This window comes from Psittacula echo (assembly GCF_963264785.1).
Source record: "Psittacula echo genome assembly, chromosome: 6".
NCBI classification, from domain to species: Eukaryota; Metazoa; Chordata; class Aves; order Psittaciformes; family Psittacidae; genus Psittacula; species Psittacula echo.
In genome coordinates this window covers 31993703-32009120 of record NC_137743.1, presented here as the reverse complement: position 1 = coordinate 32009120, position 15418 = coordinate 31993703, and the positions used below count along the sequence as shown (strand labels likewise).

The 15418-nt window shown below is 45.1% G+C and overlaps 1 pseudogene across 1 annotated transcript; it reads left to right on the top strand.

The window, feature by feature from the left end:
* Positions 1-345: 345 nt before the first annotated feature.
* Positions 346-12238, top strand: LOC308223234 (5-hydroxytryptamine receptor 5A pseudogene; annotated as a pseudogene). Its single transcript has 3 exons — positions 346-640; positions 914-1692; positions 11906-12238. The product of its transcript is annotated as a 5-hydroxytryptamine receptor 5A pseudogene (transcript).
* The last annotated feature ends 3180 nt before the right edge of the window (positions 12239-15418 follow it).

Below are 15418 nucleotides of genomic sequence, written 5' to 3'. Positions count from 1 at the left end.
GTTAATCAGGAAATGGCAAAGCTCATTGCTGTGTCTCCTTTATGCGTAACACCCTGTTAACATCTGTTACGGACTTCAAAAGACACTGTGTAACAGGTTTGAAATTATTTTTTAAAAACTTTTATTTTGAAGGCAGTTACTGGAAAGGTCCAGGAGAACGGATGTTTTCCAGAGGCTGGGCATCTGCCTGAAGCGAAGAAACCGTGCCATAAACTTGCCCCGAACACCCGCAAGGACAGAGATGTTCCTGGTCACTTAAAAATTTAAGCGAACTTCAGTGATGGTTTTTTTATTTATTTTTTTTTTATTTTATTTTATTTTTTAACTGGAAAAATTCCCATTTAAATGCTGCAGCCTAGAAATAACTCACGTTCTGCACTAAACCCGACACCAACCTTGCAGCGAAGGCGACGCTTGCTCGAGGCGAGGAGACGCTCTGGTGGGACCGTTGAGAGGAACAGGGCGGACAGCCGCCCTGAGGAGAAGGGGGTGTCCCGTCACCTCACGGGGGCTGTGGGGACAACCCGGCGGAGGCGGCGCCTCCAGCCCAGCCGAGCGCGCCGGTCGCCGCAGAAGGGGTCCGCCACCGCTCCCGAGGCGGCCGCTGGGTTGGGGTGGGAGCGGCTGTGCCGCCCTCCCCGTGCGTGACCCTCGCCACGGCCCCAGCGATCCTCCCCGCCGGCACCGGCGCCGCCCGGTATTGGCGTGAGGAGCGTCGGGCGCGGGCGGAAACGGGTGACCGGCGGCGCCACTGCAGGGGGGGCGCGGGCTGCGTTGAGGAGGCGGCACGTGGCGGGAGCCTGCTGAGGGGAGGCGCAGTGTGAGCTTCCCGGTCCCCGGCAGCTGTGCTAGGGACGGCGCTGGGGCGGCAGGCCGCCTGGGTAGGGGAAGAGTGTTCGTGTGCAGGTGTAAGAGGGGCCGAACCCGGTCCCGGGCACGGCGGAAACTCTGAGCCCTTGCACCCCACAGGGTCAGTGTCAGGCCAGCATGGGTGCCAACTCATCAGCTGTGGACACCAACGCCTCCTCGGCTGCCTCTGCGCTGGTGAGCAGCAGCACGTGGAGGGGCCGGGAGCCCTTCTCCATCTTCACCATCCTCATTCTGATCCTGCTGGTGCTCCTGACCGTGGCCTCCTTTCTCTGGAACCTGCTGGTGCTGGCAACCATCCTGCGAGTGAAAACTTTCCACCGGGTGCCCCATAATCTTGAGGCCTCCACAGCAGTGTCGGATGTGCTGCTGAGCTTGGTGAAGGAGCTGTCAGCTGGGCTGCGGTGGCGGCTGGGACGGGCACTGTGCCTCGTGTGGGTCTGCTTCGACGTGCTGTGCTGCACGGCCAGCATCTGGGACGTGACCGCCGTCGCCCTGGACCGCTGCTGGTCTATCACCCGCCACCTGGAGTACACACTGCTCACCCGCCGCCGCATCTCCAATGTTATGATCGCGCTCACCTGGGCGCTGTCCGCTGCCATCTCACTCGCCCCCCTTTTTGGCTGGGGGGAGACGTACAGCCCTGAGCAGGAGCGCTGCCAGGTCAGCCAGGAGCCCTTCTACACCATCGTCTCCACTGGCGGGGCTTTTTACCTGCCCCTCTGCGTGGTGCTCTTTGTCTACTGGAAGATCAACAAGGCAGTCGAATTCCGTTTGCGGGGCCGCAGGAAGAACGCCGTGGTGCCCTTGCCCGAGGCTGCCCAGGTAAGCATGGGGAACAGGAAAGAGAGTCCCCAGTGCTTCACTCAGGCACCTGGGCTTCTGCTTCTCGTCTGCTCCCAGCTGGCACCCCTGCATTGGTGTTTTCAGCGCAATGACTGAGACATGTCGTGGGGCTCTCGTGTGAATTTAGCTCTGTTACAGACTCGACATGAGCAGTTGTTAGCTAGTGAAAAAGCAGCACTGTTGGAGAAGAGTTTTATTCTCATTTTTCTCTTAAGTGACAGGTGCATTCACCTGTCTGGAGAGCCATTTAAAAGTCATGTCTTTAGTCTGAATTTGCTATTCCTTGAGGGTTTTCCTCTTTACGTTTTACAGTGTTTGGGGTAGGTTCCTGGGTTGTGTACAGAGTAAATGCATACACATTTTTCAACCAGCGTGGCTATAGAAAAATATGTATACATTTGTGTAGTATCTATCAGTGTCTGAGTAGATTTTAACCAGCAACATTTTATTTATGTACTTGGGCTAAATTACCTTGAATACTGGGGACATAGTGCTCCCTGCATAGTGCTGAAGCAGTGAGCAATTGTTTCTGTTTTAAATTACCAGCTGTCTTAAAAACCATGCCCTCCTCCTTACCCCAAACATTGCCTGTAATCCCACAAAGCCCTCATCACATGGGAGGTTTCATTCATTTTGGGGATACAGCTAGCGGACAGGAAAGGGGTTGGAGTTGACCGCTTGTGTCCCATTAAGTCAAGCTCTCTGCGTGATGACGCTGTGACCCGTGTCATGTTGTCAAGGTGCTTGGTAGTGCTCTCTGTAAACTGGTCTTTCTATCACGTGCTCTTACTCTTACTCCTACCTGTGGAAATGTTTCTTTACAGTATGTTTTTGTGATTGCTTGTTGTACTTGCTAAGTCCAGTTCCTGGACAAAACATGAGCTGTGTGGATGTTAGAGATACCTAAAGAGACAGGGAATCCTTCTATTCAGTTGGGGTTAATCCTGCAGAGTCTCACTCATCTGCTGAATCCTAACTTTGTTTTGGCCTTACGGGAAGAATCATGTTATTATGATCACAGATAAAAAGTCTGTGGGTTGTGTCCCCTGATTCTAGAGGTGACAGCACTGGCAATTATATGTGGTCAGACTTGCAGATTTGGATTGTAATATCTTGAGAATGTTTTTAATATAAACTCATTTATGAAGCTGTCTTCCATGTAAAAGCACAAAATGTGTCAGAAAAGATGAGGATGTCTCCTCTAGTGGCATTCTTTTTTATTCTTTTCCCTATGGCCTTCATCCCCTGGTTTGCACCAAATTTCCAAGTTATTTTAAGTATGACTAATGTATTGCTTGGAGTTAATGTATAATCTTCCCAAGCACAAGAGCTAGCTGAATATTTGTAGTGGTTTTTTGCATGTTTGATGTTTTGCATATACACATACAGGATTAGTTGCTTGGAATCTAAGATTCTGAGAAGCTAAATGAGCTGAGGCATTGCTGCGGAAGTTTTAGCCTATACAGAGACACATTGTTGGTATGTCAGTTTAACAAGAGTCTGACTCCTAATTGTCGTAGTTCTGTCTTCAAATCCCTTGTGTGGGCACAGCTAGGCTGGCAGGTGAGTGCTTTTTGCTGATGTAGTGTCTAGGAGCTAGTTTAGACTGTACTGACAAAAATATTCCTGTCAGTGTGAGCTGAATCCCCATTTTGGAGGGATTGACATTGTAGCTGTTATTCCAACACCAGCAAATGCTCAAGACAGTAGTTCATCTTTCTTGCACTGGCAGTGATAGACATACTAACTTCTTTTATAACAGTGATTCTTGAATCTGCAATCAGTGTTTAGTGGCAACCTTCCCCATTGTCCCAGCAGCTTCATTTGCTGGCTTAAATAAAAAGACCATTGTGATTCAGATGCAAACCTTTACTCCTCACCTAAAGGAAAAGCTGATGCCCAGCTGCACACATGTGCGTTAAGTGAACCCATGGATCAAGGGAGCTGGCATTCCTGCCTCTTTGCAGTTTTCTTTCCTTAAAAGACAGAGACTTACCAAGTTTTATCCTCATCTCATTTAAGCTTATAGGAACAGGGTTTTTTTTTACATTAGAACACAGAGATAACATTGCCAGGGTATGTGGCAAACCTGGTGAGGTGATGCAGCTTTGCTTCACATGCAGGGTTTATTAGGCTGTCAGCGTCAGCTCTGTCCTCTCTTTTGGGGCACATTCCGTTCCACTTGTTTTGCTCATCAACTCACTCTAATTTTCCATTTCTTTCTCCCTTAATAACTCTCCTACCTCTGCTTTCTTTGCTGCCTTTCTTCTCTGAGAATGCTCACCTGTCATGCTTGCCCTTGGAACAGTTTTCTTCTGTCACTGTTACTCTGGGTGCAATGTGGACTCTGCCTCTATGTCACTGTTCTCTCTGGGTGCCCTGCGCTGGTTGATCTGAGTAACATCAGAGGGGCTTTCAGCAGCCGATGCCAAAGGCTGGCAGCGCTTCCCAGGCTGGAGGTGAGTAGGAACAGCAGTAATCCCTGCTGGGAGAGACATCTGCGTTGCACTCGGGAATTAGCTGTCAGGTAGCGCTGGATTGGAACTGTGTGCCAGAGCTGCAGTTTATGGCATGAAGTATACCTAACAGTATAGCTGGTTGGTTCTAGGAAGTTACTTTAAAGAGGAGAAGATGAGGTCATATGCCAGTAGAAATGCCTTGAAGAAACCGATGCACCAAATGGAACAATCATGATGGTACCTTAATGTTTTGTACAGTGCTTTCCAGCCAACAGAGCTAGGCACCAAAGTGCTTTGCAGGTTGCCACTGTGTATATACATGTGTGTATATATATGTATATATATACATATATATATGCAAACACACACACACATACAGGAAGGGCAGCTGTCTCTGAGCTGAGAGTTGACGTATGTAAGTTATGTTTCTGTACTGTTACAGAGGTGCAGAATAGGATAGTTACAAAATAACTATTTGAGTAATTTTTGGTTAAAATTTTACTTGTGCTGTTGCAAAACACTTTTTGAAGTGTTAAAATCAGGTGAGAGACATGGACATGAAACATCTGAGGTGCTTCTAGTTTGAATGAGAGCTTGTTTCTTACTTTCTCTTGAAACAAAAATAAAAAAAGGTAGAATTGAGACCCTAAATAGGGCTGTTTTTTGTAATTATGAAACTCTTTAAAAAGTGAATTCTACAGTCAATACTGACATGAGTGAGCCTCGTAAAAAAACTAGTGACATACCATCACTGATAGAGAGCTATAGTCTGTCACGCCTTGTTGACAGCAGGTAAGGATTCTCTCCATAAGTAGTCCAATTGAAATAAATGAGACTACTTGAAAAACAGCAGATCTTGCTGGATAGTGCCCTTTTAAATCAATGAAGTCACTTGTAACAGGTTTTGCCTGGCAAAACCAAGGATGGCAGAATCTGAACTTCGGGATTATTTACATGTAGCAATTTCAAAGTCACGTGAGGAGTTAAAAATCAAGTTCTGTTGATGGCTGTGGGTTTTGATTGTTTGCTTGGTTTTTTTCTTTCTCCCCTCAAGGTACCTTATATAGTGTATGAGTAATTAGGCCTGAGCCAAACCTTTACCAGTTTTGTGAGAATCCTTCTTATTTTAGGTAGCATCAGGCACCAGAGCTTCAACATTGTAGTGTTGTTCTACACCTTGGCCTGCTGGCCTCTACAACTCATATGGACCATATGGGAGAGAAAACAGATTCTCCTCTGAAGGAGTTGCAGGCCTTCCTTTTCTTATTTCTGCCTATGACTGTATAAGTAGAGGAGATGGGTCAGGAAACAAAGTGCAACTGCCCAGAAAACTGGGAGCAGATAGAATCATAGAATGGTTTGGTTTGAAAAGGACCTTAAGGATCATCGAGTTCCATGGGCCATAGGCAGGATCACCTTCCACTAGATCAGGTTGCTCAAGGTTCTGTCCAACCTGGCCCTGAGCACTTCCAGAGATGGAGCATTCACAGCTTCTTGGGCAGCCTGTTCCAGAGCCTCACCACTCTCACAGTAAAGAATTTCTTCCTTAGATCTAACCTAATCTCTCCTGATTAAGTTTGAACCCATTGCCCCTTGTCCTGTCACTACAGTCTCATGAATAGTCCCTCTCCGGCTTCCTTGATGTCAAATAGGAGAAAAGTGAGGCAGGAAGCAAAATGGCTAGCAGTTTCCTTGGAAAAATGCAGTTATTCCTGCTTACAGCAACAGAAAATCCTGTGACAGAAAGCAGGTGTTCTCTTCCCTATCAAATGTACTGTTTGTCATATTGCTGGAGTGTCCAAGACAGTGTAGGCATTCCTATGTTTTGATCCTTCGCTGTGCATTTCATTTTCTTGTGTTCTTGTTTGAAGTTTGCCAAAGCTACACTGAGGCAGGAACCATCTCTGCTGAATCACATGGTAATAAGCAAAACTCTGAACTTGTAGTCAGATTTGATTGATGTTTATCACCGTCACTGTTGTTCTGTTATTGGAAACTCTGGAGGTACAATACAAACACATGCATGGTACCTGATGTAAAGGATCATTAACAACAGTTATTAAAGCTATAAGGAACACTTTAAATCAAGGGATTTCATCAGAACTCTGTGGTGGCATATTTTTTATAACTTTGTTAGGAACACGGGAATTAGGAACAGACGGCTCTAGGAACATACAGCCATTCAGTAGCAGTAATTTACTGGGAGGAGACAAACGGCAGAAGTGGCATTGAGCAATAATTGGTGATCAACATACAGAAGAATGAATTCTGAAACCAAATCAAAATTCCTTTCTGGCTGTAGGAGAATTTGTACTTGAGAGCTCTTTTCCTTCATTTAACTCTTTATGAGTTAAAGAGTTTCCACTCTGACTGGAAAGTGGTCATCTCTGCACCTCTGTTGCCCCTGGAGCAAGTCCTGCAAAGGGCTACTAGAATGATTAAGGGCTTAGAACATCTTTCATATGAGGAAAGGCTGAGGAAGCTGGGCCTGTTCAGCCCAGAGAAGAGAAGGCTCAGGGTGTACAGATACTTAACACGCTTACCATGTGTGTAAGTATCCTAAGGGAAGGTGTCAAGAGGATGAGGCCAGACTCTTCCTGGTGGTGCCAGACAACAGGACAAGAGGCAGCGAGTATAAAATGAAATGTGAGGTTCCACTTGAACTGTGAGGGTGATTGAGTGTTGGAATAGGTTGCCCAGAAAGGTTGTGGAGTCTCCTTCCCTGGAGATACACAAGAGCTGTCTGGATGCGATCCTGAGCAATATGACCTGGCTTGAGCAGGGAGGTTGGACTAGATGACCTCTGGTGGTCCTTTCCAGCTTCAGCCATTCTGTGGTTCTGTGAAATAACTGATGTAGTGAATTCAGAACCTAATTCTGGCCTCAGAATAGCAGTCTTTTCATACCAGCTTTTTTCCCCACTGCTCCCAGCTTGTAGCACTCCAGGAATACAACCTGGGCGGATATAAGGAAATCTGTGCGCAAGGCATAGCGTGTTCCTAGTGACTGAGTGAGAACAGTGTGCAACACTGCAGAGATGCTCTTACAAGAGAGTGGAGCACCTCCCGTATGAAGACAGGCTGAGAAAGTTGGGGCTGTTCAGCCTAGAGAAGAGAAGGCTGCGTGGACACCTCATAGCAGCCTTCCAGTATTTGAAGGGGGCCTACAAGGATGCTGGGGATGGACTCTTCATCAGGGACTGTAGTGACAGGACAAGGGGTAACGGGTTCAAACTTAAACAGAGGAAGTTTAGATTGGATATAAGGAAGAAATTCTTTACTGTGAGGGTGGTGAGGCACTGGAATGAGTTGCCCAGGGAGGTTGTGAATGCTCCATCCTTGGCGGTGTTCAAGGCCAGGTTGGATGAGGCCTTGGGTGACATGGTTTAGTGTGGGGTGTCCCTGCCCATGGCAGGGGGGTTGGAACTAGATGATCTTAAGGTCCTTTCCAACCCTAACTATTCTATGATTCTATGTGCCCATTGTAAACTAGGGCATCTTAACAGATTGTTTTAATTTGCAGTCTGCAACTGCCTTTTCCCCTGTTGCAGCCTGCTCACTAGTGCTCATCAGTAGGCCCAAAATGGGGGTAAAGGGCTGGGCTTGTCCTTTATTCCATGTGGCACAGCAGTAACAGTCAGATATTGTGACTAACAGCTACATAGTCTTTTTGTGCTCATGTTCAGACAATGCCAAACTGCAGTGGATTACCGCATGCCCGCGTGAGGGGGGGAATCCCTGAGCATGGGTCCCGTGCCAGCACTGTGTACCTCAACAGTGGTTGCCTACAGTGGGTTAATTTACTTTCAGTGTACTTTTTGTGTGCTGGTTTATGACAAACAGTCTTGACAATGTGGTCCTGGGGGCTCATAGTTGTTAAAAGAATAATCTTGCACCAGCCAGGCCAAGAACATGAGTCAAGTCTGAAGGAAATCATAGACTGGGCAATAAAGAAAATTAAAAAAAAAGTGAAATTATAATGAAAGTTTGGATTTGCCCAGTTTTGCAGTCTGTATTCATAGAATCAACTATGTTGGGAAAGACCTTTAAGATCATCAAGTCCAACCTTGGCAGGACTGCCAAGACCATGTCACAGAGGGTCTCATTTACACGGTTTTTGAACACTTCCAGGAATGGTGGTTCTATCACTTCACTAGGCAGCCTGTTCCAATGCCTGATCATCCTCTCAGTGAAGAAATTGTTTCTAATATCCAGTCTAGACCTCCCCTGGCGCAGCCTAAGACCATTACCTCTTGTCCTATCGCTTATTACTTGAGAAAAGAGACCAGCACCTCCTCTCTCCATCCTCCATCCAGAGAGCTGTAGAGAGCAATAAGGTCTCTCCGAACCTTCTCTTCTCCAGACTGAACAACCCCAGTGTTCCTCATAAGACTTACTCTCCAGATGCCAGCTTTATAGCCCTTCTAAACTTATGCATATCGATGTATATTTTCTGATATGAACAGCACTTCAGATTAAATCTGTGTTTAACTTCAAAAATCTAGTGAACTTGTTCCTTGAGGAATCTGTCTCCACAGCAGGGATGAGATGCTGCAGTCCTGTAGTAGCTGAGTAGTTGAGTTGAGAGGCAGGGAGGAACACAGAACTGCAAAGCTGGCACGTTAACAGGGGCATTGCACACAGGAGTGCTGAGCACAGGGCCCCACTAGAAACCCTCTGTGAAGTTTGATCCCTTTTGTGGTAGTGCAAGCCACGAGCAGCTGGCCAGTGGATCACAGGTCTGCCAAGTGGCAGGGCACACGCCAGGGCTGGCACTTGGAACAGTACCCCATGCTGGGAATGCCCGAGAGGCAGGTGTCAGGGTGGGTGAGCCTGATGGAGAGCCAACTGAGCAAGGGTTGTTCACAGCATGTGCGGCTGTCCAGTTAGAAATAACGTAGGGGGTGAGCATTAGATACTGATGATCATGGAAAGCTGAGCTTTCTTGCAGCTTCCACGGTTTATATGATTGTTCAAGGCACAGGCTGAAGGACCTTGCTGAGTAGGGACACTAGTTACCTTTTCAAGAACATGCTCTGTGTCCTTTTCAAAGCATTTCTTATGGAAAATTAAAGCAAAGTATCTTCAGTCTGCCAGGGATATTTACACAGTTTAATTAATGGAAGGTTCAATGGGAGATCCCAGTACTTTTCCTAAAGCACCAGGTATTTGCATTTTATTATTACTGTTACTACAACATTATCCAGAATTCCCAGGTAGAACTAGTGAAAAAAATTGGGGGAAAAAAAAAAAATAAAGCTATGACAACAGAGAAAGTAGAAAATCTGTAGACGGGAAGCTGACTACTGTCTTGTAATTTACAAAAAATATCAGGATCTATTTTCACTTGCTGTTTAATATTCAGAGGCCTGATCTAACAACCAGTGGTTTGCGAAAGCTCCTCTGATTTCAGTAGCAGCTTGGCCAGGCTGTAAATACATGTTCTATTAGGGAAAACACCTAAGGACTGGCGTATCTTCTATAAAAATAAATTAAATTACTTTTTCCTGTAATATGTAATTAGGTGATAAAAGAGTTGCTACTAGTAAATTCTGCAGTTTGGTTACAAGCCTTCTAAAACCTTACGTACCAAAAAGGCTCCAATTTGATATGGCACACTGCAAGCTCTACCTTCTGAGGAAGAGCTGAAGGTTAAATATAGTGCCAAACCATGCCCAGTGCTAGTGACAAAGTCCTTTGTATGGCTCTTCCCAAGAGGCATACTTGTGTAGCTGTTCCTCAGGGCTAAGACATAATCTTTCAGGGTTGCTTGTCACAAATTTGTCCTCATGTTATACATTCATCCCTTTTGCAGAGTGTGATTAAGGATGTGCAGAGCAAGTCTTTCTGGAGACAAATGGTGTGATCCTTGCTACATGAGGGGTGTCCCATTTTAATTGTCAGGACAGATGTGATTTTCATTTTCCTCCATTATTTGCCTGCACCCATAATCTGCTGCTCATATATTCTGCAGCCATATCTCATGTCTGAGGGTGAAGACAGGGATATCCATCTTGAAGAGTGATTGTTCAGCCTTTGCCAGTGCTTCCCTCTCTCTGAGTTGCTGTGCTTTTATCATGTAGAAGCCCTCCATCTATTATAAAGCTTGCACAAAGGTGGCACGTACATGTGGAATATGTAGCTGATTTAACAAGCTGTCTTTGGATTGATGACAAAGTCTTGCAGTGTCTGTGTATTATCACTCAGGCAAATTTTAGAGCCTCAGGTTGTATCCTTAAACTGTTTATTTTATTGCACTGTCTTCATAACTGAAGCAAGTAGCAGAACTTTAAACTAGCAGGTACTTTAATCTTCAGATTAAAATCACAAGGGAGTATCTTTTTCTGGTAAGACTCTGAGCACAGAATAATAACTTATGCCCAGAACCTGTTTTGCACAGCCTCACTGCCACCTGGAGCACTGGGCTGTACTCACTGCACAGATGAATGAATTGCCCTCAGTGAGAGAGAAGACAAGAAGTACCGTCAGCAGCCTGCACTAGCTGAAGTTTTCTCCTTGCTTGTGTAACTTCTGCTCAAGCCAGAGTTTGAACTGAAGGTGGCTGAAACCATGTTTTTCTGGCAACAGAATATGGTTTTTGTCAGAATATCAACTGGATCCGAATGAAATAAAGGACAGGTGACACAACTTGGAAAAGAGGGACCAGAAAATGTTGCTTTTCCAGCAAAGCTTTTTGTTGATTACTACCAGAGTATTTTAGGAGCTAATTCAAAATGGTGGCACAGTGCCTAAGGATGCATCATTGCAGGTGCATCCTTATGCTTCCATTGTCATATACTGTGTTGGCACTGACCAGGCAGCAGCAGGTGCAGTCTGTCCCTCTCCCTGAGGTAGAAGTGCCTGTGATGAGATAGCCTCTGTCAAGGAGGAGCAGAAGACACCCAAGTTCTGTTTTCCATCAGGGACTCTTCTTGATGGGTTTACTTTCCACTGAAATATTTCCAAAGTATTCAGTTTTATTTCAGGCATTTATGGTATTTTTTCTTGAGGAGGGTAATGGACTATTGGTATTTTCAAAAGATCGGATACATTTCTTAAAACTTCCCTTTAACTGAAATCCTGTTCTTTCATTTAAAAAGTTCTGATGGCAAAAATATCCTGCAGATTTAGCCTAGTTTGTTGGGGTATGCTGTCCCTTCTGCAGAACAAGTGGTAGTGCTAAGCTACTGCACCCACCAGAGGTGGGATTCTGAGCTGTGCATCCAGGCAGTTAGTCTAAATAGCTTCAAGAGCTGGCATTTGTGGCAGGTCCCTCCCTAATACCATAGGGAAGTGAACCAAAGGGTCTGCAATGAAATGAAATTAATTTATGATTTAGGCTTGAGAAATCCTAAAGGTCATGTAGCAGCATCAGAGAGTCCAGGTTAGAGATGGGCAGAAGGCACTTGCCTTTGTTACCTTTGTCAGCCTTCCTTACCACCCTGATTTCCCACTAGTTATCAAGGCATCCAGTAAAGTAAACTGAAATAGAATGCCCACAACACATATGGTTACTCTATTTATTTAGCTTTGTCAGTCACACTCAGAAGGTTTTCCAATGTAATGAGAAGTCTGGTAATTTTGGCACTCTGGGGCATTTTCTTTCTTTGAGCATGGAAGGAAGGGAGTTGGGCCTTTAGTGGTAGGTGCACAGATGTCATGCTGTCATTTAAAAGTAATACTTCACTCAAACAAATTGTCTCGGTAAGAATCTGTGTTTGCTTTTGTTTTGAGCTGAAGGAAGCTTCACATGAACCACAGATGGTGTTTACAGCTCGTCATGCAGCAATCACTTTCCAGACAGATGGAGAAACATGGAGAGAACAGAAAGAGAAAAAGGCAGCTCTGATGGCTGGCATCTTAATTGGAGATTTTGTGCTGTGCTGGATCCCTTTCTTCATCACAGAATTAATAGGTCCCCTCTGTTCCTGCAACATCCCAGCCATCTGGAAAAGCATCTTTCTTTGGCTTGGCTATTCCAATTCTTTCTTTAATCCTCTCATTTATACAGCATTTAACAAAAATTACAACAGTGCCTTCAGGAACCTTTTTATAAAGCAGAGATAAAAGGGGATACAGAGTAGAAAAATATTCTCTTATTGCACAATACAGAGATTTCTGGAGGGAAGCGTGCGTATGATGGGTACAGTTTTCATGCTCAAGAGCTACCTGAGGGCATTTAGGAACAATCAAAAAGAAGATGGAAGATGCTTGGATATAAATCTACTGACAGTTTACTGTTCCCTCCTGGAAATACACACATATATCCTGCTCCATGGATTGGCAAATAAGATTGAAGCAGTGAATACCTCCCGTCTGCTCTTTGAATCAACACGTTACGGTCTGCAAGTGAACCACTGTCTGTGTCTAACACCATGACTGTCAAATCTAACTGGACTGATCTCATCTAACCAGCTACAGGTGCCATTCTGTAGCACTCTCTTCATTAGCAGAGGCACTAGTGGGAACTGCTAATTGAGCAGTACTGAAATGTTTATGATATGGGCAGGATGTCGGCTTCATTTCTGAGATTTATTTGGAAGGGAATAAGTATGCTGTATTCAATCAGTTGCTGAATTGATGTGAAATTAAAATGGATGAACAAGCAGCTCAGAAACACACCCTAGTATGATTGAAGGGCTGTGTGTTCTCTAGCAAGCAGCAGTCCTTGAAGGGAAGTCTCAGTGAAATACAGGACAGCTGTGTATGTCCCCTGGGGTTATGTGAAACTTTAGAGCCAAGTGTAAAATTATTCAAAGCTACTGGAAGTGTGCTCTCACCGCTTGCACAGGAGAACCTAGCATGGAGTGTTCACCTGCAGTGTACTCTCTTGCTCTGCAGGACTCAGGCTCTCCCTGTTTTCTTCAACTGAGGTGAGCTCCAGGCAGACACCTGATACCTCCAAGTGAAGTGGGACTGTCTGTTATTATTTCATGCTACCATAAAACTAAGCCTGCACCTGTGTTACAAACACCAAACATGTGTTCAATCATCAGGTTTGCTGGCAGCACAATGTGGCTGCTTGGCAGGAGTCAGTATCACCCGTACTGCACTGTCTGGGGTCCTTGCACCATAAACGTGCCCATCATCCTACTGAGGAGTGCACAGGTTGTCAGCTTGCATAACCTTCCTCCTGCTGTAAGAAAGGTCTTAATGCCATCAGCAATAAGTGACTCCAGAAACTCCAGTGACTCAAAATCAAGCCATAAATTGTTTCTCCAAGATCTCACAAACACTCATGTCCCAACAATATATACATAAATAAATTAAAAGATAAGTATTTCCATGTATACTGCCCAGTCTCTCTGTTTCTCTAGTGGGTTTTGCTTCCTCCCCTTACCTGAAAAGAGCTGCTGAGTATTTCTATTGTGGCAGCTTTTGACAGACATGGAGTCCCAGCACGCTCTCCTATCTCCTCCTAAAGCTGGTTTAGATACTGTAAGGACAAAACATAGTAACGCTACTGAAGGGGCTCTGCAATATCACAACTAGTTTTGAAGTTGAGGTTTAACCTTTTGCACTGCTGTCTTCTGCCAGTTTTGTGTTTGCTGCTGCTTAAAAAACCCTTTAGTCCAAAGTGTACCCTCAGGCAAACAATGCAGAACTGCAGAGAATGACTAGAAGTCATGAATTTCAACTCCATCAACATACACCACTGGCATCTTGAGCTCACTGTAGCGTATCACACTCAGCCTCATCTTTGACATTTACCAACCTAATGGGCATCACATCAATGAGATGGCTGATCGCGAGTCTCCTACCAAAGCCTTGGTATCCTGGCAGTCTCTCACAGGCAACAGCAGCCAGGAGAATTTCCATCAGCTAGGGACTGATGTATTTAACAGCCATGCCAGAGAGGTAGAGCAAGTAGCTTTTGTATTCTGAAAAACAAAAAAATCATGCAGCCTTTACTTGCTTAACTTTAAAGCAGAGATTACTACAGTGTAGCCTAAAATGATTACCTGGTGATGTCATATTGAGCCTTATGTCAGATACATGGGCAACTTAGATCTGTGCAAGTTCCAGCTCCTTTCTGAAAAAGTGGTTTAAACAAATGCCCTCAAAGCACATGTTCCTCCAGTTCTTGTAGAGAACCACTTTCACTGGCCTCACTAACACGAGCATGGCAAGAGTAGGCACTGCTGTATTTCACACTCTGCTCTGTGTGTGCAGCCACAGCCACCTGTGCATCCTAGGTCCTTGCAGAGGATGCTGCTTTCAATTTCCATGGAAATTGAGACATTTTAATAACAGGATTTCCAAGGGTTGTTAGATAGTGGATCAGGCTTTTAAATGGCAACTTAAATAACTTCTTCCCTTGTAAATCCCAATTTCTCTATGTGTTAGGGAAACAGCTACAGTTCAAACCACTGGTTGGAGGCTTAATTAAACCAGAAGACACATATGTAGGAGTGTATAAGTTACTAAAACCTGCAGGCCTTCTTCAGAACCGTTAATGAATTTTTCAAGTGACTTGAATTTTTCATGCAAGATAGACATGTCCCTAAAAACCTAAAAATCCAAATGGATGACAGGGAAGGAGAAAATGAAGAAGTCATCTTAAATTGGTTCTTGAAAAGCACACAAATCTGCTGCATATGGCCACTCCTGACGTTTCCAATAATCATACTTTGGCCAAATTTTAGTGTGTGTACCCCATCTGCCTGGTAAGACTTGCATGCAAAACTCCTACCAACCCTACTACATGTCACATTCTGTGCATGCAGCAGCAGAGATACTTGTTCCAACTATACATGCCAGCTGACTGGAGGAACCCTTCCAAGAAGGGACACAGATTTTGAAGGCAGGTTTTACCATGGCTTGACATCTGGGGCTTGAGAAAACACCATAAAGCCAGAAGGCTGCTGTGCACTTTGGTGTAGCTCTATGCTTGCACTGGTGTTAACAGAAATGCTGAAGGTGCAGCAGGGCTGTCTCCAGCTACCTTCAGAACTGGTAGAAGGGCTACTGATCTAAATCTCCACCTCCACAAAGATTAATTTAGCCTCTTCAGGAGGTGAATCTGAGCCTGTGTAATTTTACTGGGAGAAGTTCTCAATATAACTAGTTCAGTGCTCTGCCCACCCAAGCATCTGTGACAGCAGGGAGTTGTTACAGAATGACAGGCTTCCCCTAAAAGCAGCCTTGCTTCCTGCTCACCCAGAGGTGACAAGAAGCAAGCAGAGCTTTCATTTCACTACAGCAGCTTTAGAAAGCTCTTAACAAAATCTGCTTCCCACACTGGCT